The 26,298-nt window shown below is 40.9% G+C and overlaps 1 long non-coding RNA gene across 1 annotated transcript; it reads left to right on the top strand.

Annotated features, from left to right (window-relative positions):
- The first annotated feature begins 722 nt into the window (after positions 1–722).
- LOC122787596 lies at positions 723–22,412 on the top strand. Its single transcript, XR_006362581.1, has 2 exons — positions 723–835; positions 21,815–22,412. It is a non-coding gene; the product is annotated as an uncharacterized LOC122787596 (long non-coding RNA).
- The last annotated feature ends 3,886 nt before the right edge of the window (positions 22,413–26,298 follow it).

The following is a 26,298-nucleotide window of genomic DNA, read 5'->3' on the forward strand; positions in this document are numbered from 1 at the left end:
GAGCTTGTTGTTCTTCTTTCAGCTTTTCCCGGTTATGGGTTGCCACAGCAGAACGCCGGTCCGCTAATAATTGGCAGTAGATTTTTACTGTGCCACGGTGCCAGCTCGACACCCAACCTTCAACGAAGGCACACCCATTCACACATGTCTTTCAAACACCACTCGACCACGGGGAGGACATGCAGACTCCACACAGAAGGCGCTCCAGCTGAGAATCGAATGGGGGAACCTCTTGCTGTGAGGCGACAATGCTACCACTGCACCACTGCGGCTAGACTTTTCTAAGTTTATAAGAGCAATATTTAAAATTTGTCCCTATTTTTGGGCCTTTGTCCCCCCATTTTGTTAGGCTTTATCCCGATTTCTTGCACTAAGAGTTTGAGAGGTGTGCTGTACATTTATCATATGTTGCTTATTAGGTTTCCCTGCCTACACCACCTATAAACCCACATGTATGCACAGCAATCTCTTTATATCTTTATAATGTTAATCTTTAGTTATTTAGATATACTGAGTAGAAAAGTAGTCTTTTAGAGCTCTATATAGTACTCCTTGTACCTCATTAGTTTTTTTTTTTTTTTGGTAGACTGTTAATTGTTATTCTGTCATAAACAGTTTGATATTTTTTATTTAAACATTTCTGTTGTGATTCAGTTTTGATGTAATGCCTGTTTATTTGTTATATTGCAGGAGCCCTTTTTGCAACTGTGGCCTGTTTGGAGAGCGTGGCAACAAGTGTTTTTAATTCTTTATATCCAGCAACACTACATTTCATGAAAGGCTTCATCTTCATGTTTGGAGGGATTCTTCTTCTCATTCCTGCTGCAATTATTGGGTAAAAAAATTAATTTTTGCTGTTACTGTTGTTTTGTGAATTTAATTCTTACATGACACAGAGATTGGTGTGGTGATTACAGATTTATAGTAGCTGAGTTTCACAAAACAAACACATAAACAAATAAATAAATATGATTCAAGATTATGGCGTATAGTGAGGAATCAAGGAATTACTAATTGTAAGTAATACCCGCAGGATAGATAGAAGAAGAGAAAAGTTCCTCAATCACCTCGTCAGTTGAATCATCTCTTTATTTTGAGACAGTAATAGTGAAGGCCAACAGACTGCTGAGGTGCATTGCTATATGTGTGTAGATTCTGAATTTTAAAGACACACATGCATTTTTGTGTTGCATAATTCAAAACAAGTATTCTTTTGAAATGTTACATTCAGGTCTTGAGGCTGTATCAAGAGAGGGGCATCATACGGGTTTAAAGTGTGCATCAGATGGTCAACAATGACAGAGGAATGAGGGAGAACATAAACTTTAAGGAAAAGCTTAGAGCACTGAGAATGTCCACAATGCAGGTTAAGGAAAGCTGTATAGACATTTCACATAATCAGGAACATGTTGGTGGCACAAAGCTAAATAAGAAGGCGGACAGGAAGGGCCAAGGAGTAAAGGTTCTAATGAGAGCAACATCTGGAAATCTGTAATCATAAAGTAGATTGTGGTGACCTAGAATGCACTACAGGTAGTGGTGGAATATGCGAATTTACAGTGGGGGAAGATGCCCAGGTCAAGTAGAAAAGGGCTGGGAAGTACATGAGAGCTGTTGCATAGGGTAAATTATAACACTTAAACAGATAATAATTGACCAAAGGACTACTTCTGTCACCATTTAAATGTTTGTACATTCATATTAATTACTGAGGAATCTAAGAACAAAGTATCATTTCCATTTGTTCTCTAATACAGCTTGTACTGCTAGCAGCTAATTAGCACTTGAAACATAAGTACATGAGAGTGGCTCTGCTTCTGTCCTCATTACCTTGTAGCACTCTGCTTCATTTTTACAATATGAATTTTGAGTTGTTTTTGCTTTCCCCAGTGTCACTATCTTTGGACTGGCATCATTCATTGCCCCATTCATTCCTCTCCATGTTGCTTTGGCCAGTCCAAATATACTTTCTATTTAGGTGAAGCAGTTTCCACAAGAGGTTTACCTTTTGACTTACATTATTAAGCGTGCAGGTGACAAGACAGAAGGCACTTGAGCAGCTGGCAGTCTATCATATATTGCATGTCAGTTTGCTTTCTTAGTTTGGGCAACCCTGCATTATCCTTGTAATAGCTGTAGTACCAGATAACTGTCTCCCATTCACACTTTAAACTGATTTACTACTGCTTTGCCGACTGCTGGGAACAAAGGTCATTGCTGTGCTGGACTCCCAGCAAGAAATGCTTCCACAATTTTAGAAATCAGATTCTCAGCTATTTAGCTCCAGGTATCCTCATCAGTCTTTATCCTCCCTGACCTTATTCTTTGATTCTAGTCATTGGTGGCATAGATGGATGCCTTGCATGTTTGTCACTTGACTGACCTGATTTCCCATATTTTGAATCAGAGCTGTGGTTCCTGTTATTAGCAGCTGCAGCAAGTAATCATTAGCAAAGTGAAAAGCAGTGCAGATACCATGTGATGATGGTGCAGTTATCAGGATCCTTACCCTGCCTTCTGTTGTGCCTTAGTCTCAGCAGCAATGTCTGCACATCACTATTTAAAGTGTAGCATTGACTTTACTGAAATAATACGTTCACTGTACATTCAGACTGTTCCTCATATAATAGCCACTTGTAAAATGCTTGTGCTTAACAGAGAGCATGCAGTGGGAGCAGGCTATATTTTGTCATACTTCTTGTTGACATTCCATGGTTCATAGGTTCATAGGTAGGTACTAGGCTATCAGCCCAAGGGCCTACATAAGCCTAGCCAGCAAGGTTCCATGGCTTATGCCACCCAAGTAAGTTATTTTCCTATGCCACTGTCGAGCAGAGACACAAAAGTGATCCCCGGGGTGTGTTTCCTATTTCCCATCCACTCATCAAGATTCTTCTTGAAGAGAGCTAATGAAGAACTTTGCTTGACATAGATGGGTAGCTTGTTCCAGAGTATAGGAAGTCTCTGGGACAGGAATCTATCCCTCCAGCATGTCCTGTTTATTGTGGTGACAAGGTTTAGGTCCCTAGAGCATGTAGCTCGGGGGGGGTTGGGATTTCTTTAGGTGTAGCATGTCTAACAGCTTTGGGTTTGACATAACTTTATATGTTAGTCAGAGATCACCTCGGAGTAGGCGATATGCTACAGAGTAAAGCTGGAGTTTTTTGAGGCGGTCAGTGTAGGGCATTTGTTTAAGGCCAGTAATCCTCTTTGTGAGGTACTTCTGTGGCCTTTCCAGCTGCTGCAGATGTCTTGTGAGGTACATTCCTAAAGGGGCGTTGTACTCTATAATGGGTCTAATGAGTGTCGAGTAGAGGGGAACAATTACCTCTTTTTTCCTGGATGAGAACCCTTTTATGATGAGGTGTACCACGTAGAAGGACTTCCTGACTACTGTGACGATGTGACTATCAAAGGAGAGACTACTGTCCACCTGGGTCCCAAGATCTCTTATCACGCATTCGGTGTTAAGTAGATTGCTGCCTGTGTGGTAGTTCATGAGTACAGAGTTTTTACCAAAGGGGATGACACTGCACTTTTTGGCATTGAGCTTGAGGCTATGGCTCTGATACCAGGCATCTGTTCTGTCTCAGTGAGGCCCTTCTGTAGGATGTCCACATCATTTGGGGACTTGACTCTGGCTCCTAGTTTGCAGTCATCTGTGAACTTTGTTAGTCAGATGCCTTCTGTGTTAGCCTGTACTTCAGAGAAGTAGTTACCAAACAGGAGAGGTCCCAGGACGGAACCCTGTGGTACTCCACTTGTCACTGCTTTGAGGTCAGATTTGGAGTCTGCAACGTTTACAGTGTGAGTTCTGTCAATGAGCCAGTTGGCAACCCATCTTGTGACGTAGTGATTTATACCTAGTTTAGTGAGTTTAGCTATAATTCCAGAATGGGGGATGGTGTTGAAAGCCTTGGCGAGGTCAACATAGGCTATGTGAACCACCTTACCCTCATCCACGGCTTTGGTGACTGCCTCAAAGAAGTCGATCAGGTTAAGAGTCAATGAGCCTGCTGATGCCCGTAGATCTGTTAGGTACCTGCTATTAACATCTACAGTTATTCTGCATTACAAAGCTAAAATGTAATACTGATTTTTGAAAAGTACAACTAACCCCATGGAAATGCATGGACACAGCTGCATATAATGCCATTAAGTAATATTTTGCCTTATTGATCTAACATTGTCTTTTCCATCCATTTCACAATGTTTGGGTCTCAATTTGACCTCATATCTGACTTTGGTCACTTCTAAGCTTTTGAATAAAGTGCTCAGTCTCCTCCCCTACCCACAATCCCTGTGTAGGAGCATGCTACCTCAGATATCAGTTGTCACCATAAGTGATTAATGGATCTTGGTGCTCAGAAAGACTTTATTGAATCTTCTTGGAAAGATAAGTATTTTTTTTTCTTTATTTGTGGTTGACTCCTTTATTTGTATTGTATATCCCTCCCTCTATTAGCACTTTGTATATTGTCCTTCTTTACTTTCAGTTTTTCTTCTTTTTCTGTGTTCTTTCCTCTGTCTCTTGATGTGGGGCTTGAAAAAAAATTGGAGATTTCTTTAGGGTAATTTCCTAAATTTAAAAGGGGCATTTTTTTGTAAGTGTCTGTAACTCTTTCCCTTTCTTTTGGGATGCTAGATAACCCTTCAGGATTAAAAACATGCACAGGTGGTCACAAAAGATTCCAAATCAAAAGGCAGATGACAGTTGTGTATATTGCTTTGAAGCCTTCATAGCTGGATATCTCCTCCTCCACCTGAAAGGCTTTTGGACATCGGGCCATAAATGAATGTAAAAGCAAACTAATGTTGAAGGGGCTCCTTAAGCTTTCCATAGGAGAAAATCCTCCTTCTGGATTGAGGAATTATGCTGTTGCTGCTTCTTCCTCCTCTTCTTCTTCATCTAAAAAGGTGTCTGACAAATCTAAACAAAGGATTCAGGCAGGGGAAAAGAGAAGTCAAAATCTGCTAAGAAAAGATCTCTGGATCCAACACCTTTGTCAGCTCTGGCTCCTAAAATTTCCAGACCTTCAGGGCCAATGCTGTTTTCAGATCCTGTTATGATTGGATTCCATATGCTTCCTAGATTCTCTGCTGCTTTGCTGACTGCTGGGAACAAAGGTCATTGCTGTGCTGGACTCCCAGCAAGAAATGCTTCCACAAGATGAGAAATCAGACTCTTACCTATTTAGCTCCAGGTATCCTCATCAGTCTTTATCCTCACTGACCTTATTCTTTGATTCTGGTCATTGGTGGCATAGATGGATACCTTGCATGTTTGTCATTTGACTGACCTGATTTCCCATATTTTGAATCAGAGCTGTGGTTCCTGTTATTAGCAGCTGCAGCAAGTAATCATTAGCAAAGTGAAAAGCAGTGCAGATACCATGTGATGACAGTGCAGAGGTCGTGGTCTCCAATCTTGCAGGACAGACCATGTTAGCATTCTAGACCACCTTCCTATACTTCTCTTATGTCAGCTAGGTCTTCTTGGAGCCTCACAGAAGCTGATGTGGGCAGGATGATTTTTATCAGCCCAAATCCATCTGGGGGTCCTTCCAGCTCTGTCCGCTGTCAGAGCCGGAGGAACTGGGAGAAAGGGTTGGGAGCGTGGCCTAATGGTTAAGGTGTTTGCCTTACAAACACAAGGTGCAGGGTTTGAGTCTCACAAGGGATAATTGGCTAGGCTTAAAATGGCTCGCAAAGGCAGTTAGCTTAGTACTAATCTATGAACCTATGAACTACTTCTTCCCCTCAGATTTTAATGGCTCCTTCTCTGATTCAACCTCTGTGATCGAAGTCCTTGGATCCATCTCTCGCCTAGGGCAGATCTGCATAGGAGCCAAGACACCATGCTTCCTCAACTCCAATGAAATAGTCTCTTGTCTCTGTCAGATCCATCTGAGTCTCAGAGCCAAACTGTTGGTGTCAACTCTGACAAGGTAGGATCAGATCTGAGGTCTTCAGAACTTTTCTTCCCTCTAGGAGCTTTGGCAGTTGATAGTTCAGCTCTGGCATCAGCCTCAAATCCCAGCTGAATGGCATCTAGGGCTAAGCCACATTCAGGAGATTTAGCTCTTACAGGAAGGCTTCCCAGATCCATGTCAAGCTCAGCATCTGAGGTTTTTGAGAGAATGCTGTCTCTACCTATAGAGAAGTTTACCCCCTCAGAATCAGATCCCCATAGCATTTCCCAGGGTCTGCAGCCCAGTCTTCTTTGTGTCTTTGGGACAGCCAGTTTCTGGAAGTCTTGATTCAGTTCTACTGGGAGAGACTATGTCAGCTTCTGAGTCCGCTCCTGAAAACCCACAGAAGAGGTGCACAAGTGCAGACAAAGGCTATAGGATTCTCACGAGGAACCTCTACCACTGACACTGACTTTGATGTAAGAGAGGGTTTTCCCAGATCTCCCCTTCAGGATGTCTCATTCAGAGAGATTCTCAAACTTCTTAGAAAGGGGGTTGGTCTTCCCATGTTCCTTCTCTGGAAGCGTCAGTTTTCCTTGAAGCTTGTGTGTGACACATCTGTTTCTTGGGGATATCCCCCCAGCTGATGTGATGGTAGACCTGATCTCTTCCCAAATGTGGAAGGAGCTGGACACAGCTGAGCCTATTATCAAGAAATCTGACAAATTTCTGGTTGCTCCTAAACACCATCCCCATTGGAACATGAGACCTGCAGTAGATTACATGGTAGTGGCGGCAGCCACTAAGAAGGAACTTGCAGAAGAAAGTTCCTCTGTCCTTCCGCCAAATAGGGAATTGGACAGATTTGAGAAGCATTTTTACACCTGATCTACTTTTATAGTGAGAGAGTTTAATTACTTGGCACACATTATGCATTTTCAGGGAGATTAGACCAAGGAAATTGCCAAATCTCTCCCGGGGGACTTGTCTTTGAATCATAGAAAATCTATTGATTCACAGATGTTCTTCGTATTTCACTGTTGAAGTCAGTACATTTGGGTAATCTGCTGGCAGGTTGCCCTCAGTCGGCCTGAATAACAAAGTCTTGGGTCCTGCGTTGGTTGCTGTCTCTTCTTCCATGACGTCAGGGGTATAAAACATGCAGCCGACGCCATTTTAATCAGTCATTCTTGCCGCACGGTGCCCGAAGCAGAAGCAGTTCACAAGTGCCGGTCGGCCGACTCCTAAAATTTTTCGTTTTCGAGTTTCAGAACCGAAGTCTTCAAACTAAAGCTAAGTACCCCATTGGGGAAACTTTTTCTTGATCCTTACCGATGTCAGTAAAAGTTAATAATTGTATTACTTCTGGGAAGTAAATACCTCATAAGGATTTTCATTTGTACTGTATTCCTTGCCTAGGCCCTGATCACAACATGCCTTGCTGTCGGTTTTGTGCTAAATGTAACCAACGCACTATTAAGTGTCGGTATATTTTTGCTTCTAAATACTTTGGTTCAAGATTTAACTATCCTGAAATGTCGTCGGTTAGCAATCCGACTACAGGAATTCACAAAAAACGCAAGGAAAAAGACAGAGACAGACCGTCGAGGTCCAAAACTGACGATGAAGCCAGTCGCCGGTTCGCTGGTACTCAGTGAGGCGCTTTCGCAGCCCCTGATGCCCGCTACTTTTGAGTCGTCGGCCTCTACCAACACCCATTCAGAGTCCAGTATGCCGCGAGATTCTGCAAGTATTGAACCCGCGGATGTCTCTCCCTTGGATGGGTCCGGAGCCGCTGAGCAGGCACCGGCTTCTGAGGGTGTTTTCAGGCCTCAACATTTGTATATTAAACCGACGCCATAATCAAAAACAAGGCCAAAACCTACTTCTATGTCTAAAAAACCAACACATGAGCCACGTGCTCAGGCCCCTATGTCTCAAAAACAAATGATCAAAATGGCTGAGGATTTAATTACCTTGATCTCAGGGGTTCCCAACCCCCCCGCTAAGAGGCCAAGGCAAAGCACTGATTATGATTCTTCAGATCAGGTTTCCATTTCTTCTGATTCCTCTTCTGATCAGGAATTTTCTATTCCACCTTATGAGGACTCTGATGCAGAGGAATCCATCCCTTCGGCTTCTCCTCCTGAAGATTTCTCTTTTGGAGAGACTTTGCATATTTTAAGGGAACATTTTCATTGGGAGAGTCAGGACTTTTCAGAATCCAAAAAGAGGCTTAGGGATTTTCTTCTTCTTCCTCAGCATAGGCCTTTGGCTATACCTCCTGTTTTAGACATTGTTGATGATGTTTTCTCAGAATCCAGCATGGCTCCTGATTCCCTGCCTCCGGCTCCTAGTAAGCCAGACAGATATTACAGGGTTCCTGACTCCCACAAATGTCTTTTTCAAAAATCCTGCTGCTGACCCTGAAACTATTTCTCAGGGTCCCAAGGGTGTTAAGGCTTCTACAGCCAAAAATCCTACCCCTTCAAATAGAGACTCCAGGGTGCTGGATAGATGGGGTAAGAAGGTTTATACATCTGCAACCTTGGCAATCAGGGCTTTAAACTGCCAGTTTCATATGCTTAAATATCAACAGCATGTTATGGGCTTACTGAAACAGAAAATGATGTTGATTCCTGATTGTGTGGAAAATAAAGAGTTACAGGATTTATTGCATTCAGTTGAACAAGTTGGAAAGCATACTTTGCAATGTGGTTTTGATTCCTTGGAGGCCTCTTGCAGGGCTGTCATAACTGGATCTGTGATAAGAAGGCATGCTTGGCTCAAGGAGCAAAATCTGCCTGATCATGTTAAAACAAATTCAACTGACAACATACTTCAAACAAGTGGCAACAAAAACCCAGCTATCTGCAAGACAAATTCTGCAGGCTTTGGGGTTCATGGCATCCTGCATTCTACTAATTCCATATGCAAGACTGCATATGAGGAAACTTCAATGGTACCTAGAAAGCTTATGGAGTCAACATTGTCACTGCCTGGAAACAATGATTCCTCTCATTCCCTGCCTGCAACAGGAGTTCCTTTTGTGGGCAGAGACATGCCACTAAAACAAGGGACTGTCATTCATTCTTCCCCCGCCACCCAAACCCTGACTACAGACAAATCAGACTATGCTTGGGGGGCCCATTTGGCAGGGAGAGGCATTCAGGGCGAATGGAGCCCAAATCAAATGCATCTACATGTCAACCAGAAAGAAATGCTAGCTGTACAGAATGCTCTGACAGCCTTCAAGGACTACCTTCATCCAGGACAACTACTGATAAAAACGGACAACACCACAGTTATGTGGTACATAAACAAGCAGGGGCTACCCACTCCTACCCCCTTTGCAGACTAGTCATGGCCTTGTGGAACACAGCCTTGACTTACCAAATACACCTTCAAGCTCAGTTCCTGCCAGGAAAGCAAAATACTCTGGCAGACGACCTAAGCAGAAATCTTATAGACCCACACGAATGGAAACTGGATCCAGAAATCTTCAGCATGTTGACACAAAAATGGGGGAGCCCAGACATATATCTATTTGCCTCTCCCCAAAACTATCAGTTGGACAAATTCTGCACAAGAACTCATCACAAAAAAGCTTGGAATGTGGATGCTCTATCCTTCAGCTGGAAAAACCTATCAGTCTATGCCTTTCCCCCTCCGCCTCTGCTCTCCAAGGTCTTACTAAAAGTCAAGCAGGAAAAACAAAAAATGATTTTGATTGCTCCGGACTGGCATCGCCAACACTGGTACCCGCTTCTAAGGAATATGTCACACCTTCCTCCATGGTACTTGCCTCAAACACCTCATCTATTGTCTCAGCAGAACTATCAAATTCTGCACACTCAGCTCCAAACTCTGAATCTTGCAGCATGGCTAATCAACTAATTTCACCAATCACATCTCTCAGTAAACCTGTGATGGATGTCATTTTGGAGGCTAGAAGGTCTAGTACTAGAAAATCTTATGCTGATAAATGGAAGAGATTCTGTGCTTGGAACCAAGCACAAGGAATAGAGACAGCAAAGCCCAATATTCCTCAAATTTTACAATATTTAACTGAGATGCTTCACAAGGGTCTATCTTTTTCTTCAATAAAAATCCATGCTTCTGCCATCACGGCTCATTACAACACAGAGCATCCTTCCTTTTCTCATCCCCTGCTAAAGCAGTACCTCAGAGGGGCCAAACATTTAAGACCTCCCAGGAGAGCACCGACTCCTGCATGGGACCTCAATTTTGTGCTGGAAAAACTCACCCTACCTCCTTTTGAACCAGCTGCTACTGCGGACATAAAATTTCTTTCTTGGAAGACAGCCTTTCTTTTAGCAGTCACTTCAGCTAGAAGGGTTTCAGAACTACAGGCTCTCATGGCAGTGGAGCCTTTCATTATCTTTTATCCGGACAGGGTGGCCCTCAGGACCAATCCTTCTTTTATGCCTAAGGTGGTATCCAGTGTGGCTCTTAACCAGACCATTCACCTGCCAACATTTTTCCCAAATCCGCAGAACAAGGGGGAGCGAATTCTGCATTCATTGGATGTGCACAGACAACTAAGATTCTACTTAAAAAGGACAAAATCTCTAAAGAAGTCTGAGCAACTACTGGTGGCATTTGCTGCAGGAACAGAGGGGAAGGCTATATCAAAGCAGACTATTTCAAAATGGATAAGCCATTGTATTAATTTCTGCTACTTGCACCATGGTAAATCTGTGCCCAAGGGGATCAGATCCCATTCCACCAGGGCTGCTTCTACTTCTGCAGTCTTTCTCAGAGGGGTTCCTACCAGAGACATTCTAGAAGCTGCTACTTGAAGCTCAGTTCATATGTTCACAAAACATTACCATTTACCTCTCTTTTCTAAATCCAGGGCAGGCTTTGCCACTGCAGTCCTGCAGGGCCTTATAGCTGCTCCTAATGCTGTTTAATTCCATCCTCCCATCCATAGCTTTGGGATTCTACCCAAATGTAATGACTGCAAAAGTGAAACACAAAGAACATAGTACAGTTGTGTACACTTACCATAAATGTAGATGTTAGAGTGTATTCACTGTTGCAGTCCGGGTTACCCACTTGCCAGCCCCATTTTCTTCTCTGTTATTATACCTCTTCTTTCCTTCACTATGCTCAAAAGCCTTTGTGGTGTATTTGCTTTTAGTTGAAGGTAAATTTTTTTTGTGTTCTAAAATACATGCACATATATATATATATATATATATATATATATATATATATATTTTTTTTTTTTTTTTTTTTTGCTCCCCATTGGGGGGGCACCTGGCAAGAAAAACTGATTAAAGTGGCGTCGGCTGCATGTTTTTTACACAGCAACTGACGCAGGACCCAAGACTTTGTTATTCCGGCCGACTGAGGGCAACCTGCCAGCAGATTACCCAAATGTAATGACTGCAACAGTGAAATCACTCGAACATCTACATTTATGGTAAGTGTACACAACTGTACTTTTGCTACCCTGTAGTCCTTATCCAATACCTCTATGAACCTCATCTCTAATGCTACAGAGGGTGTGGTGTATCTACAGCAGCCTGCACAGGTATTTCCATAAGAAGGCATGCCTGGATGTGGTTATGTGACTTTGTGGAAGATTTCAGGATGTTCTTCATTGATGCCTCATGTGATGAATCAACACTTTATGGTCCCAAGGTTAAGGAGTCCATCTCAAGAAGTGAGAAGGATGGTAAATCTCTGTCTGCCATAGGGATCAAATTCTCCAAACCTCAAAAAACCTTCTCCAGAAACCAGAAGTGAAGAAAGAGAACTTGGTTTCATAAATCCTAGTGTTATGCATTTGATACTTCTAGAGGAAGAGCTCCCTGAGTAGAGGAGGAAACTCTTGCAATGAATATTGCCCAAGGAGCAGACGTGACCTACAAAACCAGGGGTTCAGAAGTCCTTTCTCAGAAAAGCCTTTCCAATGCTCCTGAACAGTTGTCTGACTGTCACACTCTGGAGAGAGTTGGGGGTGTTTATTTATGCACCCAGCAACCTGGATGTCCATCACTCAAGACAAATTGGTGTAAACGATCACTACCAGAGGCTATTTTATTCCCTTCCTCCCCGCCCAAAAAGAATTTTTGATGTTCCACCTTCACAAAGAGAAGAACTGCTTCAGTAATAAGGAAGCTGTAAAGAACTGAAGTCATCCAAGAGACTCCTCCAGACCAGATAGGATTCAGAATTTACTCTAGATTCTTTTAGTGCCAAATATAAATGGGGACCTAGGGCCTATTTTGGACCTATGCTGCTTGAACAAGTTTGTGAAGTAAACAAAATTCTGGATGGTCGTGGTTCAATCCATTCTTCCCTTACTGAGGAAGAATGATTGGATGTGTTCAATAGATCTTCAGGATGCATCCTACCACATAAAAATGGACAGATGCTCCAGGAAGTACATTTGCTTCCAGCTGGGAGCCAGTCATTTCCAGTTCAAAGCTCTGCCCTATGGTCTCACCATAGCGCCCTGGGTGTTTACCAAATGTATGGCAGTGGTAGCAGCTCATCTACAACTGCAAGGTTTCTAGGTATTCCCTTGTTTGGATGGCTGGTTCATCACTGCCCCTATCAAGAATCTACTCTTTCAAGCCAAAGGCTCCTTGCTCCAACTGTGTAAAGACCTGGAGATTACAGTGAATCTAATAAAATCCAAGCCACAGTCAGTTCATCACTGCGGTTTATTGGAGCACTTCCGGACACAAAACTTCAGACAGCAAGGCTTTCACTGACAAGAGTTGTATCTCTTCACCAACAAGCCCAGGATGTCCAGTCTCATGGGAAGCCACCAGCAAAACCAATTATTTGCCTTCTAGCTCCATGACAGCCTCTATCGTAATAGTTCTGCTGGCCAGATTCTACATGTGGGTACTTCAGTAGACTCTGGTGGCTAAGTAGTCAGCCAGGAAACAGCCATTTCTTTTCAAGTGTCAATAATGAACATTTGCAGCGTACACATACACTCGTGGCTGGAATCTCCACATGTCCTACAAGGATGTCCTTTCATTCTTTCTTCCCCCAAGCCACAGTAACCATGGACACTTCCCAACTGGGTAGAGGGGGACGTTATCTGCGAAAGACAGTCCAAGGCACAGGACATGCTCAGACACACAAACATGCACCAATGCATGTCTTGTGTAGTGGTTTACATCATTATATTGGAGATGAGAGCAGTTCTCTTAGGTTGCAGGCTTTCCAGGACTCTCTCCCCTTGGATGTGATTTCTGTCCAGACAAACAACATGTCAGTTGTATGGTACTTCAACAAACAGAGAGGAACCAGATCTTACCCACAGTGCAGGGAGGCCATGAGAGTGTGGCAATAGGCAATATCTTCTCAACATTTTCTAATAACAGTGGATATCCTAGGGAAATCTGATATTCATGTGGATAGGTTGATCAGATCTGTTCAATTCCCTCTTCAGTGGTTACTTCAGTTCATTAATAATGTAGTAGATTCAGCCTGTTTTGCAAGCTTTTTGCCTCTCCCCACAACACCAAATGCAACAAGTTCTGCTGTCTTAATTCCCCGAGAGGGGGGTCACCCAGGGACGCTGTATCACACACTTGGCCACTGGAACTCCTGTATGCCTTTCCTCTGACACTCCTGATGCTAAAATTTCTACAGAAAGCATCTGCAGTGAAGGTCACAGTCATCCTCAAAGCCACTTATTGGCCCAGACAAGTGTGGCTTCCTTTCCTCTGGTCTCATCTAGTCCATCCTCTCTGGTTACTGGACTCAAACTTAGATCTTCTTTCTCACCCTTCAGGGTAATCTCACCCAAACATTTACTCCCTCAAACTGACCGCATTGTTTCTCCAATTCCAACTCCAATGATTGTTTGACAGTCCAGGTTTTCATTTTCAGTTGTTAACATTTTATCCTCTTCCCAGAAACCCTGTACTAGGAAAATTTAAAGAACAAATGGAAAAGGTTTTCTATTTGGGCAGTTAATAATAATGACCCTTTCTTAGCTCTTCTTCCAGCAGTTTTGGACCTCCTCACCCATCTTTTTCATTGTGAAGCTAATTACTTCACCATCAAAGTTCAGTTAGCTGCAATATCCTTTTCCCATGTGAGTGAAAATCACATGCTCATAGCATCTCTTACATTATCCAAAGCTTTCCTTTGAGGAACTTTTCTTCTATGCCCACCATCTAGAGATCCAGTTCCTCCTTGGGACTTTACTATTTTACTAAAACCATTGACTGGTCCCTCATTTGGACCTGCTGCTAGAGTTGACCTACAGATTTTGTCATGGAAAACCTTATTTCTGGTTGGTAGGACTTTTGCCAGGAGTTTCTAAGCTGCATGACTTGTCCTCAAAACCTCTTTGCCTGATTTTTCACAAAGACAGAATATCACTGAAGACCAACCCCTCTTTTCTTCTAAAGGTTGCTTCTAAATCATCTATTAGTCTGTCCATAAGTCTTCCAGTGTTCTTCACAAATTTTTCAAACAAATGTGAATATACTTTGCATTTGCTAGATGTTCATTATCAGTTATGTTTTTACTTGTGTTGGACATACCATTTCAGTACATCTGACCAATTATTTGTATCCTTTTCTGCTGCTAAATTGGGAAAAGCAGTATCCAAATTCATCCTCTCTCGCTGGTTGTTGCAGTGCATATCATATGCCTATCAAGAAAGAGACTTGTCACTTCCTTCAGTTCCAAAAGCTCATTCCATTAGATCTGTGTTTTTATCTACAACCTTTTTTTCTAGTCTACCAGTTGAAGACATTTGTGCTGCACCTGGTTCAAGGTGTATATTGTCATATCACTCTACAAATTGGATATACAGTCCAGATCTAGATCCTCCTGTGGTTCAACTGTGCTCTGAAATATGCTTCCATAAGACAATATGCTTCCATAAGACCACCCAAGTAAAAAAGTAGCTGTGGACACTCTCCTGTATGTTGAGGAATGGATAGAAAAGATAATATCAGATATGAAAGCTATGTACTCACCATTACGGTAGATTTGTGTTATCTGTTTCCGTCCTTCAGTTACCCAATCACTATCTCCTTTTCCCTTTTTTGTGTGTACAGTTTTGGCTACTGCCACATTCAGTTTCTTAAATTTCTATTTTTGGCAGGCAAGCTTGCTCTCTACACAAGGATTATGAGTGGGGTAGGAGCCTAAGCACTAGATCCAAAAGCTAAGAAGTGGCCAAAGTTGGGACTGAGGTCAGATCTAAAACCCATACTTTGGGGAAGGATAGAAACAGACAGCACAGATCTATCATTATGGTGACATAACATTTGTTTCTATGTAAAAGAACCTTGCTATAGATGGTGCTTTTCTTTCCCCCCATAGTTTTCAGTAATGAAAATCTAAAAGGATTTTCAAATGAAAGTGTGAAGTTAGCAAGAATGCTACAGTTATTTTTTACTATGCATATTAACTTTTATGACCAAAATACTGCAGATGTAGTATGATTTAGAGAGGACATTCCTAAGTTATATTCTGCTGCCCCTTACTGAATCCCAGTACTGAGTAAATTTTATGCAGTGGTCCTTGCCAAAAGAGAACGTTTGCTATAAGCACGAATGCACACACAAACATGCATGCGCCCGTGCACGCACACACACACACACACACACACATACATATATGTTTATATATATATATATATATATATATATATACACACACACACAATACGTATTTATATTTTATATATATATATATATATATATATATATATATATATATATATATATATGCACACACACACACACACACACACACACACACACACACACACACACACACACACACACACACATGTATGGCTACCCTGCAGTTTATCGAACAAACATTTATTCAATAAATGAAAGGGGAGGTTCAAATTACTGAATATTGGAATTGTTGAATGTTCAGTACTTTGAACATCTGTTTGTGCAAAACCGGTAAGCGGAGGTTTGGATAAGTAATGGCGTAGCTTGTGGGTGTGTGTGTGTGTGTGTGTGTGTGTGTGTGTGTGTGTGTGTGTGTGTGTGTGTGTGTGTGTGTGTGTGTGTGTGTACGCATATGCACACAAGTATGTACAGGTTATGGTCAGGGTAAAGGTTAGGTAAGGGCATAGCTTTACAGCGTATGTGCAAGTGTATACAGGTTAGGGTAAGGGGATTAGTCTAATGTTTTGAGTGTGTATGTTGGTGCATGTTTATGTGTCTGCACATGTCTTGTACAGTGGTAGGGTTACAGAAAGGGTTTTCTTAAGGTAAAGTGTAGGGTTAGTGTTAGGAGCAGGTTTAGGGGTTAGCATACGTTACTAAGGTGGTGCGGGAGGGTGAAGTCCTAACCTTAATACACCCTCAGCCTCTTACTGTAGCCCTGTACATGATCTTAAAAAAATACTTTCCATAACACTACTAATGTTCAGAAAAATTTGGGTTTAGTGTTATGGATGAGTTTTAGTGTAGGGTAGCCCAAGGAATTTTTTTTTCTTTTTGCAATCTTTTGCAGATCTGTGTCAAGGATTTTCTTTCATATGTATTTCTGAACTTATTTGTGCCATTATTTTGGCTTGTATAGTAAATACGTTTGATAATTTATACTGTAATCATGTATGGGTTACATACAAGTTGTCGTAACTGGTTGAATGAGGGAAAAAGCCGTACATCAAATAAAAAATGTGATCTAATGTATTAGCTTTTTTTTCCTGTTTGAGGTCACAGTACAGAGGGGATTGGGGAAATTGCCCTTTCCCCACTGTACTGCAATCTCAGAGTTTGCATGTATAATTACAGGAGGGTGTATGGAGCTTGCCCCTCTGCAAAAGCAGTGTTTTTTTTTTCATTTTTGATAAGTAGCTACTTAAGCAATTGTGTTTGATCAGTTGCCATTTGAGGTTTTGAGTTTTCAATGTAGTGTCATACATATGTGTGTATATATGTACAGTGGATATAAAAAGTTTACACACCCCTGTTAAAATGCCAGGTTTTTGTGATATAAAAAAATTAGACCACAATAAATTATTTCAAAATTTCCTCACCTTTAATGTGACCTATAACCTGTACAATTCAATTGAAAAACAAACATCTGTTTGGGGAAAAATATAAAAAATAAAAAAACATATAGTAAACTGGTTGCATAAGTGTGCACACCCTTAAACTAATACTTTGTTTAAGCACCTTTTGATTTGGTTGAGGCAAGTTAGAGCAGAGGTATATTTGAATAGGGAAGCAATAGAAGAATAACAAGGATTTTGGCTGTAGCCTGCAAAGAGAATAGTTTTGGTCTTAGTAGTGTCAAGATGAAGCCCAATAATTTGATACATTAACAGGAGTACATCAAAGCTGGGTTGTGGTTTGTGGTTTGACATTGTGACATTGATCTTTGCTGTTGTATTACTTGCAACAATGACTGTAGAGTTATTGGCCGGTAGAACCAGGCTTACTTCTTCATAGTAATTGATGGTGCCATTCACAGTTATAGTAAAATGGAGGAGTCATACCTCTTGATCTCTTTGCACAAAAAGCTGGACAAAGCCAAAAGGCAATGGGGGAGGGGGGGTGTACAATGACCGGAAAATAAGGACAAATTTTAAATATTACTCTTAAAAACTCAAGAAGTTGCTAAAATGCAAGGTTTTGTGTCACTATGCATTTTTGAAGGATATGCGGTCTGAAACTATGTGTCTGTTATTTATTAGTGAATTCAGTACTCAATGATTTGCCAGAAAATCTCATATTTTACAAGGAACAGACCAAAAATATGAGGCAAAAACCTAGGCATTATGGGAAAGTGCAGACAGTTGAGAGGAGTCCTACTCACTGACCCCAAGGTACTCCCAAGTAATAGGCATTGATTGCAAAACAGCACTGTTTCATCTGATCAGTTGATGCCTTTCTTCAATATAGCTTTTGGACATTTAATGGCATGAAGGGAAAGGCTGTAACTTTTAGTGGCCATGAGAAACACTGCATTGTTAAAAGGGTCACACATTTTGGAGCGGTTCAAGCAGACAGATCCAACAATTTAGCTGTGATTTAGTTAGTCACACACAACTCTGTAAGATCTATAAGGCAATATTAGTGTCATAGTTAAGCCTGCAGAAACTTGTAAATTTAAGATAAGATAACATTTGCTTAGATGTTGAAATTGTTGTGAATCATGTATTTATTTATTTAGAATTTTTGACAATAGAAATGAGAGAGCTAAGATGATAATTAATGCAATTAAGTATCCTCTTTTATGTATGGATATAGTAGGTGTTTCTCAGTAGTCACTAGGAACAAGGCCTTCCTTCATATATCTGTTAATTAATGTTGAAATGGGATAATCAAGACGTTTGCTGAATTTTTGAAGAAAAGAAAGAGTAGGCTGCCAACTCAAGCTACCTAAATTGCAATGTATGAAGGGGTTTATACATGAAATTGTTTTGCAGGTTAAATGCAGGGCAGTCAAATTGTGGAGAAATATAGCAGTAATGCACGAGTTATGTTCTTTATCTAGGTACTGGGGGTCTGTTTTTGTGTATTACAAAAACATTCTGCAGACTGAGTTGCAGTTGCAGCTTCAGTGTATATGTTACTGATCAAAACAGAGTGTCTTTACTAGTAAGAATTTGCTTTTTTCATTTGGTTGCAAACTTCACAAAATTTGATGAGGTCAACTGTTAATTTATCTCTAATCTTACTTTAGATTTTTCAATCTCCACGACAAATCCATTGATTTGTGATGTGATCAAATGCAGGTTTTTAAGCTTATATTCTTTTGCATAAGGGGACATGCTACTTAAGATAATCAAGAACATTTAAACTGAAATAATGAAAAGTATTATTAAGTTGCACCTGGTATAGTATGTTCCAGTTCACAGTGTACTGAATTTGACAGAAACATTTAGCTGCATAAATCAGTTCATTCTTCTTGGGTGAGATCCCTATGGCCAATTCATTTCCAGGGAGATGAGATTAGGGGCTTTTATGTGTATGTGTAGTTAAATATATATATATATATTTTACTTTGAGCCCTAACCACACCTCTGTGCATAACTAAATATGCACAAGAGGTTAGCATACAATGTACTCTGTAACTGATGTCAGTACCTCCATGTATGATATAGTCAAATCCCTTCCTCTTTGCAAGCTACAACTCCATATGAGTCCTGGTCTCCACCAGGACTTGAAACCTTGACTGTGTACAGACATGCCCTTCACAGCCCCCCCCCCCCAAGAAAAGGTGACCAGTCTAAGGCTCTTCATTTGTGTCCTTCCCCATGCCTGGACTGTAGTCAGATATTTATCCTTCTGTGCCAATGGATCTGGTTAAAGGTTCTCATATTTGTAGAATTGCAAAACCTTTGCAGCTTCTGCATTTTTCTATGGTCTCACAAATGAGATGTAAATAGGTGGTCACTGTTGGAGTCTGCCGTAATACCTATTAATTAGATATTGCTTGGTGCAGCTGTAGTATCCAATCAATTGTGTTGTCATAGCCAGATATTTTGTGCACCTTGTTATCAGATTTACTGAGTGAGGCCATAGAACTGTAATAATGAATGACAAAAATCATCCAAAGAGTTTTCAGTCAAATTTAGTTCTCTCATAATGATAAACCATGTATTTTCTTGGAATGTAAGCCATTGAAGAGTTTCCTCTATTTGCATGACCTTGGAAGAATACACAGATGGGATACTAAAAAATGAGTTTAATTTATTAACTCTAATTTGGGTCAGGATGATTTCTCTTTGTGGAGAGTATATAATCCATTTTTTTCGGTATTAAACAGGTGAGGTTGTCATAGTACAATATGACAACACATCCTGTACCCTGTGTTTTCTGACTGCAGGTATTGTAACTGGTGACTTGACTTCTGAGTCGGTGATCATATTTTCTAGATTCTTTGGTTGATACAAACTAACCGTACCATGGATGACATGAGTTTTCTTTCTCATTCTTTTAACAGTGGTAAGCAAGGTGTAGACTCATAGCAATTTGCCAAACACAGTTTGCTGGATCACTTGCTATTACATGAGACTATGGGGTTGAGAGGAGGCGTAATGGTTAAAGTTTTTGCCTCACAGACACAAGACATACAATTTGATTTTCTCTTTTCTGGGGTGGGTTTGGCATAATGGTTAAGGTCTTTACCACACAGACACAAAGTACAAAGTTTGATTCTAACATCTGGTTATTGGCTAGGCTTAAAATGGCCCTTAAGGGCAGTTAGCCTAGTATTCACCTATGAATATGTGAAACTGTTCTCAGTCTGTGATGTAAGTATTTTTTACAGTGGTGACAGTTGAACTTAAGGACAATATATTTATGAAATGTCATAAAGTGTGTCTTTTTTATTATTATCAAATGAGCACAGGTTTTCTTAAATGTGTATCATAGGTAACATGCTCCAGTCTTATGGGCAGAAAAGGTTTCAGATAAGGAAAGATTATTTTTGTTGCCCAAAGTAAAAAAGCAAGCAAGCACCCAAAGGCTTAAGAGCAAGAACTAGCCATTAGCTTGGTATAACATTTTGCTACTAAATGATTAGATCATAATTCTAGCTGGAAAGATGTAAGTGGAAATAACCAGGATGTCTATGTAAGTCAGCTTAGCTTAGTGAGGGGAGGCTGGCTGGGGAAAGTGGTCTTAACAATCCAGGCCTCTGCTGTCTACATAAGCCTTTGCACTGGAGATTCGATGCTTTTGAACTGTAGTGTTGGAGAAAGCGTTTAAAAATTCCATCGACTGCAAGAAGATCTAATTAGTCAATAGTTAAGGAAATAAATGCAGACTGTTTGCTGGAAGGTTTAATAGTAAAATTAAATGCAAATACTTTGGCCACATAATGCAAAGACAGGATTTATAAGAGACTGGCTTTGATGGGAAAGTTCAAAGACAAAAGAAAAGGAGGCATCAGAAGCTGAGATGGATAGACAGCATTATTAAAGTAATGCATATGAATGTACAAAAACTTTAAGTAGCAGTTGAGCAACAAGACTGGTATACTAAAGTCCTTGATACCACAAAGAATAAGATGTGACTAAATGGCTAAACAAGAACAACACTGTAAGTTGTTAGGTGAATCAGAAGAGACCTTTGTAGTCCCACTAAGACATTTACTGGAGACAACATATGTTGTGTTAAAACTGGCTCCATGAGATACATGGGTAGAGCCCTGACTGGGTTTGATTAACAGCTCAAGAGTTGGAGGAGCTGGCAGGGGAGAGAGATGGCTGCAACATGGTGAAAAGTTGGAGGCATGTATTGAGGGATGTGTGCTCCACCTCAAAATCCCTTGTGAAGACAGTTTGATTACTTTTATATAAATGTAAATGTGCCTGTGTCACAAGTGATAATTCAATGAAGGGGTTTAAAAAATCCCTTGTGAAGACCAGAGATGAGCTAAATGTATCTATCTACAAAGGGATGGTAGAGCAAAAGGGGGTTAAGCATGGGCAAAACTCTTACACCACCTCATTGCTTGTCCATCTCTTGTTTGGGCTGTTTTGGACATATGTGGGAGAATGTTACAGTTTAAGGAGAAAGTTACAGTTTAAGGAGAAAAACTCTGATTAGTCACTGGTTGAAAAGTGGGGGAGAAAAGTTATAGAAAAATCATGTCAGTATGACAGAATTTTTCATGACATTTTAGAGCATAACAAAAGTAAAATAATCAGTGACACTGTGATGTTAGTACTGCATTAAACATCAGGAAATTGTTAACCTTTTTTAATTTTCTGTTTTGAAATGTCCTTTAAGTAACAAGAAAACATGAAATGGAGAGAAATAATTACAAATAATCAGAAAGTGTCACAGTTTACTGACCCTGTCTTAATTCTAGCACTGAGTCTTGTGTTTGTTGACTTTATTGTAGATGTAGTCAAATAATAATTCTTCTTTTTTGATCATTGACCGTTGTATTTTATTTAGACTGATACAGTGCTGTAAGACTGAAGGGCAGTACAGACGTTTTACAGATGATTCTTGAATCTTCTGGAGTAAAGCCTGATGCCCAGATTCCTGTGGGTCAGAAAAGACAAGGACATTGCTGGATTGCCATTTTAAGGAAATAGATTTGTACTGAGCCTTCCTGAGGTGCCTGACCTGGAGGTGACACTTCGCCTTTAACTAAATAAAAAAACTTTGTGCATAAAACAACTAACAGCGACAACCTGTTTTTCTGGAAAAGTATGGTTTTATTCAATGGTTATAAGAATTATAAGTGAAATGTTACTAAGAAAAATACAAGCACACACAGCTTACTTTTAACACATTAATATCAGTTTCAACTGACTTTTACTGTTTTTAACCCTAAAATGTTACATTGGAAATACTATTATTTTAGGAAGTGTTCTGTAATTCTAAACTAATCCAATTTTCTTTAAACATACAGTTGTCATGAATTGTGTGGCATTTATGCAAACTATGTGCAGGGAAGACTGTTCATTGAGGAAGACCATATGTAGCACAAGTGCTGGAATATTGCTAATCATCTTTACTAATAAAATACTACTTTGTATTAAGGTTATCATTGTGATCGCTTCTGTCTTTGGTTAATGGCTGGCTACCACAAGCATCACCACTAATTGTTATGAGCATATATTTTAATATGCTGATGAATTCTCAATTCTCCTCGCTGTATTGCTAAGTGAAATGGTTCCATAGTGCTTAGTGGTAGGTCAGTTTAATCTGTTTGCCTATGCAGTGCTAAATTCTTTGCTGAGTATATGACTCAAATGCAGACATCTCATAGCAAGGATAGCTACAGTTATTGGCATGAAGCACCCTTTTTGACATCAGAGCAAACTGAGTTATCTCCTATTAGAAAGATTTGAGTGCTGTGACCAGTTTGCTTCATAGAAGAAGCTATTGTAAAATTTACCCTTCTATTAATAAAATGCTATATAGTGAGTATACAGTGGAGAGTATATAGTGAGTACTTGAGTCCTGCATATTTTGTCATGCTATCCTTTCTGTCCCATTGCTGTGAAATTATGTTATTTGAAAGCCCATTAGCTTTTATATATATTTTATTTTATATATACTATAGTTTATTTATTGGCATTAATAAGCACTTGCATGAATGTCTACTGTCAGATACATTATTTTCGCTGTCATATAATTGATATTACAATCAGTATTGACATCAACCCCTTTTTCCCAGTTTGTATATACAATTGGGGTATCACATCTGTAGTCAAGGGTGCAGGAACCATAGGGCAATGGAGGCAATACCCCCCCACACACACACACATACATACATTTTCCACAGACTCATGGACCATGCCATTATCTGAAAAAAATCACTTATTCAATTACAAAAGTAGAAAATAAAGAAAAATAGCTTGATTTCAATAAAATGAGCTTGTTTCTTTATTTTCTGTGAAAACAGTTTGATTACTTTTATATAAATGTAAATGTACCATTGTCACAAGTGATAGTTCAGTAAAGGTGTTTAAAAGTCCCTTTTGAAGACCACAGATAAGGTAAAGGTATCTGTCTACAAATGGATGGTGGAGTTAAAGGGGATTCAGTCACAGAAGCATTGGGAAAACTCTTGCACCACCTCATTGCTTGCTCAGTCCTTGATTTACAAGCTAAAAAAAGGAATCATGCACATTGGTCCTGCCCGCATGTGCATCTTACTGGCTGGCTAGGTTGCAGGTGCAAATACAGTGCAGTGACAATATTGTGTTGCAGCTCAAAATCTTTATAAAAAGCCCGGCAGTCTGTTCCTTTGCCATCCTGTTTTACAACAGGAAGTTGTAATCTGCTTGAAGAAGACATACTTCTCAAATGTCTATGATTTCACCTCATATTTTCATTGTGTCCTTCATATTTTTTTTATTATTTTCTGGTCACAGAGGATTGCTGTCAGTAATGTTAGTCATTATAGAGTTTCATCATACTTCACACTTATTGTTCAAAAAATGCGGGTAGATAGGCATCCTGATTATCTTTGTCAGTACTGAATGCTTTAAAGTTACAGATAAAAAATAAACAAATAACAGCTCATGGAAAGATTATTTCTTCAAAGGAATCTGACTGTTTATGAGACAATATTCTGTTTATGTCAGGAGAAATAAATTGTGTTTCAAAGCATGCAACTTCTTTTCCAAAAAAGCATCAAACATTGTGACTCTTCATGCTAATGTTTATACTAGTTTTTTTGTACATACACATAGCAATGTTACTGAAAGACATACCATCCTCTTGACTACAGTACCTGTAACATTATCCAATGTTGGAGAACAGTGCTTTACATATTTAAGGAGTTGAACTCATAATTTCATCTTTTTTACTACAACCCTAGTATTTGTAGTTAGCTTTAGAGTTTATACTTTCTGTATTAAATGCTGGTGAAAGTGGGTATTTAGTAACATGCAATGTTAAGTTGTCAATCTCGCCTTCATTCTTGCTTTGGGGGGCCGGGAGCCATCCCTCCGACTCTGCTTAGCTTTGCTTCTCCTTTTTCCGAGACCAGCGCGAGGCAGCCCCCCCAGCCCCATGCAGCATGATGCAAGGTAGTTCTCATTTGCTTTTGCCGCTTAGAGGTTTTCTTTTTCTTTACCAGCTCTGGTAAGTTTTTTTTTTTTGTTTTTTTTAAGCCCTTTTTTGTTTTGATAAATCCCTCTCTCTTTTAATTTTTTTAGTGTATCTAAAAAACCCTTCCCATCCCCCCTGTTAGGTGTATTATTGGTTTTGTTCAAATCACAGGTACTGGCCAGATCATGACACAGAGAGAGTCAGGGATACCCCTTCTGTTCCTTCAGCCTCTACTCTTATCTCCCTCTCCCTTAGAGATTCGGTCGGGGGCTGGTCTCTCCATGAGTCCTCCGAGTGGTGTCCGAGACCGCCTCCGCCAGCGCTCCTTTTCCTTGGAGCCTCGGGTGAGAGCTCGGCCGGGACATATCTCGCTCCGGCGGTCCTTTGGTCCTCAGCCCGGCCCTGCTGGTGGAGCATTCGAGGTAATGAAGAGTGTACTGGCCCACTGGTATCAGTCAGCAGTCTGTTCCCTCTAGCTCCTCCCTCCCTAGTGTGACATCAGGTTTCCCCATTGGGAATCTTCCGAGGATTCTCCTGATGCCTGATGTTGGAGATCCTCCCAGAAGAGGGACTTGAGTAAGGGAAGGCATGACCCCCGAGTCTGTCACTTCGGATACTGACTTTGATGAGTCAGAGGATCCCTAGATCCCTCTCTGAGGATGTGCCATTCAGCCAGTTACAATAGACCATTCAGAGCCGGAATCTACTTCAAGGTTCTTTTGGTCCCCAAAAGACGGGAGACTGAGACCACAATATTGGATCTCAGCAGAATCATCAAAATTCACAGACGCCAGGGAGATTTCCTCGGCCTTCGGGGGGGGTCCACACTTCAGTCAGAGCCCCTGCCCTTGGGGTCTCACCAGCCCCCAGAGTGTCACCCAAATGCATGGCAGTGGTCACTGCTCACCTGAGGCACGGAAATCCAGGTGTCCCTGCGTCAACGACCTCTGCGACTCACCAGCCACCACCAGGCCACTTATCAGGATATACATTATTACAGGGATTACCTTTTAGACCTTTTGGCATCTCAATCCTGCCAGTCTATTACCTTCATAGGCTAAACTTAAACACTGTTCGGATGTCAGCCTACCCCTACAAGAACAAAGAGTTTCAGACATTCAGACATGTCAGGATCATTCTGGCAGCAAGAAGAGACAGGGCCAGAATGGTTCTATAAAGGTTAGGTCTCATGGCTGCGCGCGCATTCTTCTTCCCCTGCTCGATTCTATCATGTCTTCAGTGTGGATGCTGTTCACACAGTGGTCATACCAGCACTCAATCACCACGTCACCAGATTCTGGACACACAGACAAACACAACATCTTGCTTGGTGGTGGATTCCTTCGCCTCAGGTTCACCAAGCAGGTGGGCAACCGCTCGAGTACCATCTGCACATAAATATCCTGGAAGATGAGAGTTTACGCTTTTAGCCCAAAGCCCTCAACGACTTCTTCCGGTAGGACAATTGACAGTCAACACAGACAAGCATGTCTGTAACAAACAGGGCGGAAACAACAGGACCCCTTTGTGTCCTACCCTAGCGAGAGACTTTGGCAATGGGCGATGGGCGCTCTCTCTCTCTGTCGGTTTCTGGCAATGATATCCCCAACAAAACAGCCCAGAGACGCTTCTGGACCCAGGATTGGCCCCAGACTTTATTTTATCCTCCATTTCCCTCCTGATCCCTCAGGTGATCCAGAGCTACCGCTTTTGAAGCCAAATTGATTTCATTGGCCCCTTACTGGCCTGTCTCAAGTTGGTTCCCTCCTCTCCATCAGGCATCTGGACCCAGTGCCAGATCTACTGATTCACCATCCGGTCAGCTGCACTCGTCCTTCTCTCTCAACTCAACCTCATGTTTGTTCCAC

This window comes from Protopterus annectens, chromosome 13.part0, assembly GCF_019279795.1.
Source record: "Protopterus annectens isolate FY-2018-M chromosome 13.part0, PAN1.0, whole genome shotgun sequence".
Classification (NCBI taxonomy): Eukaryota; Metazoa; Chordata; order Ceratodontiformes; family Protopteridae; genus Protopterus; species Protopterus annectens.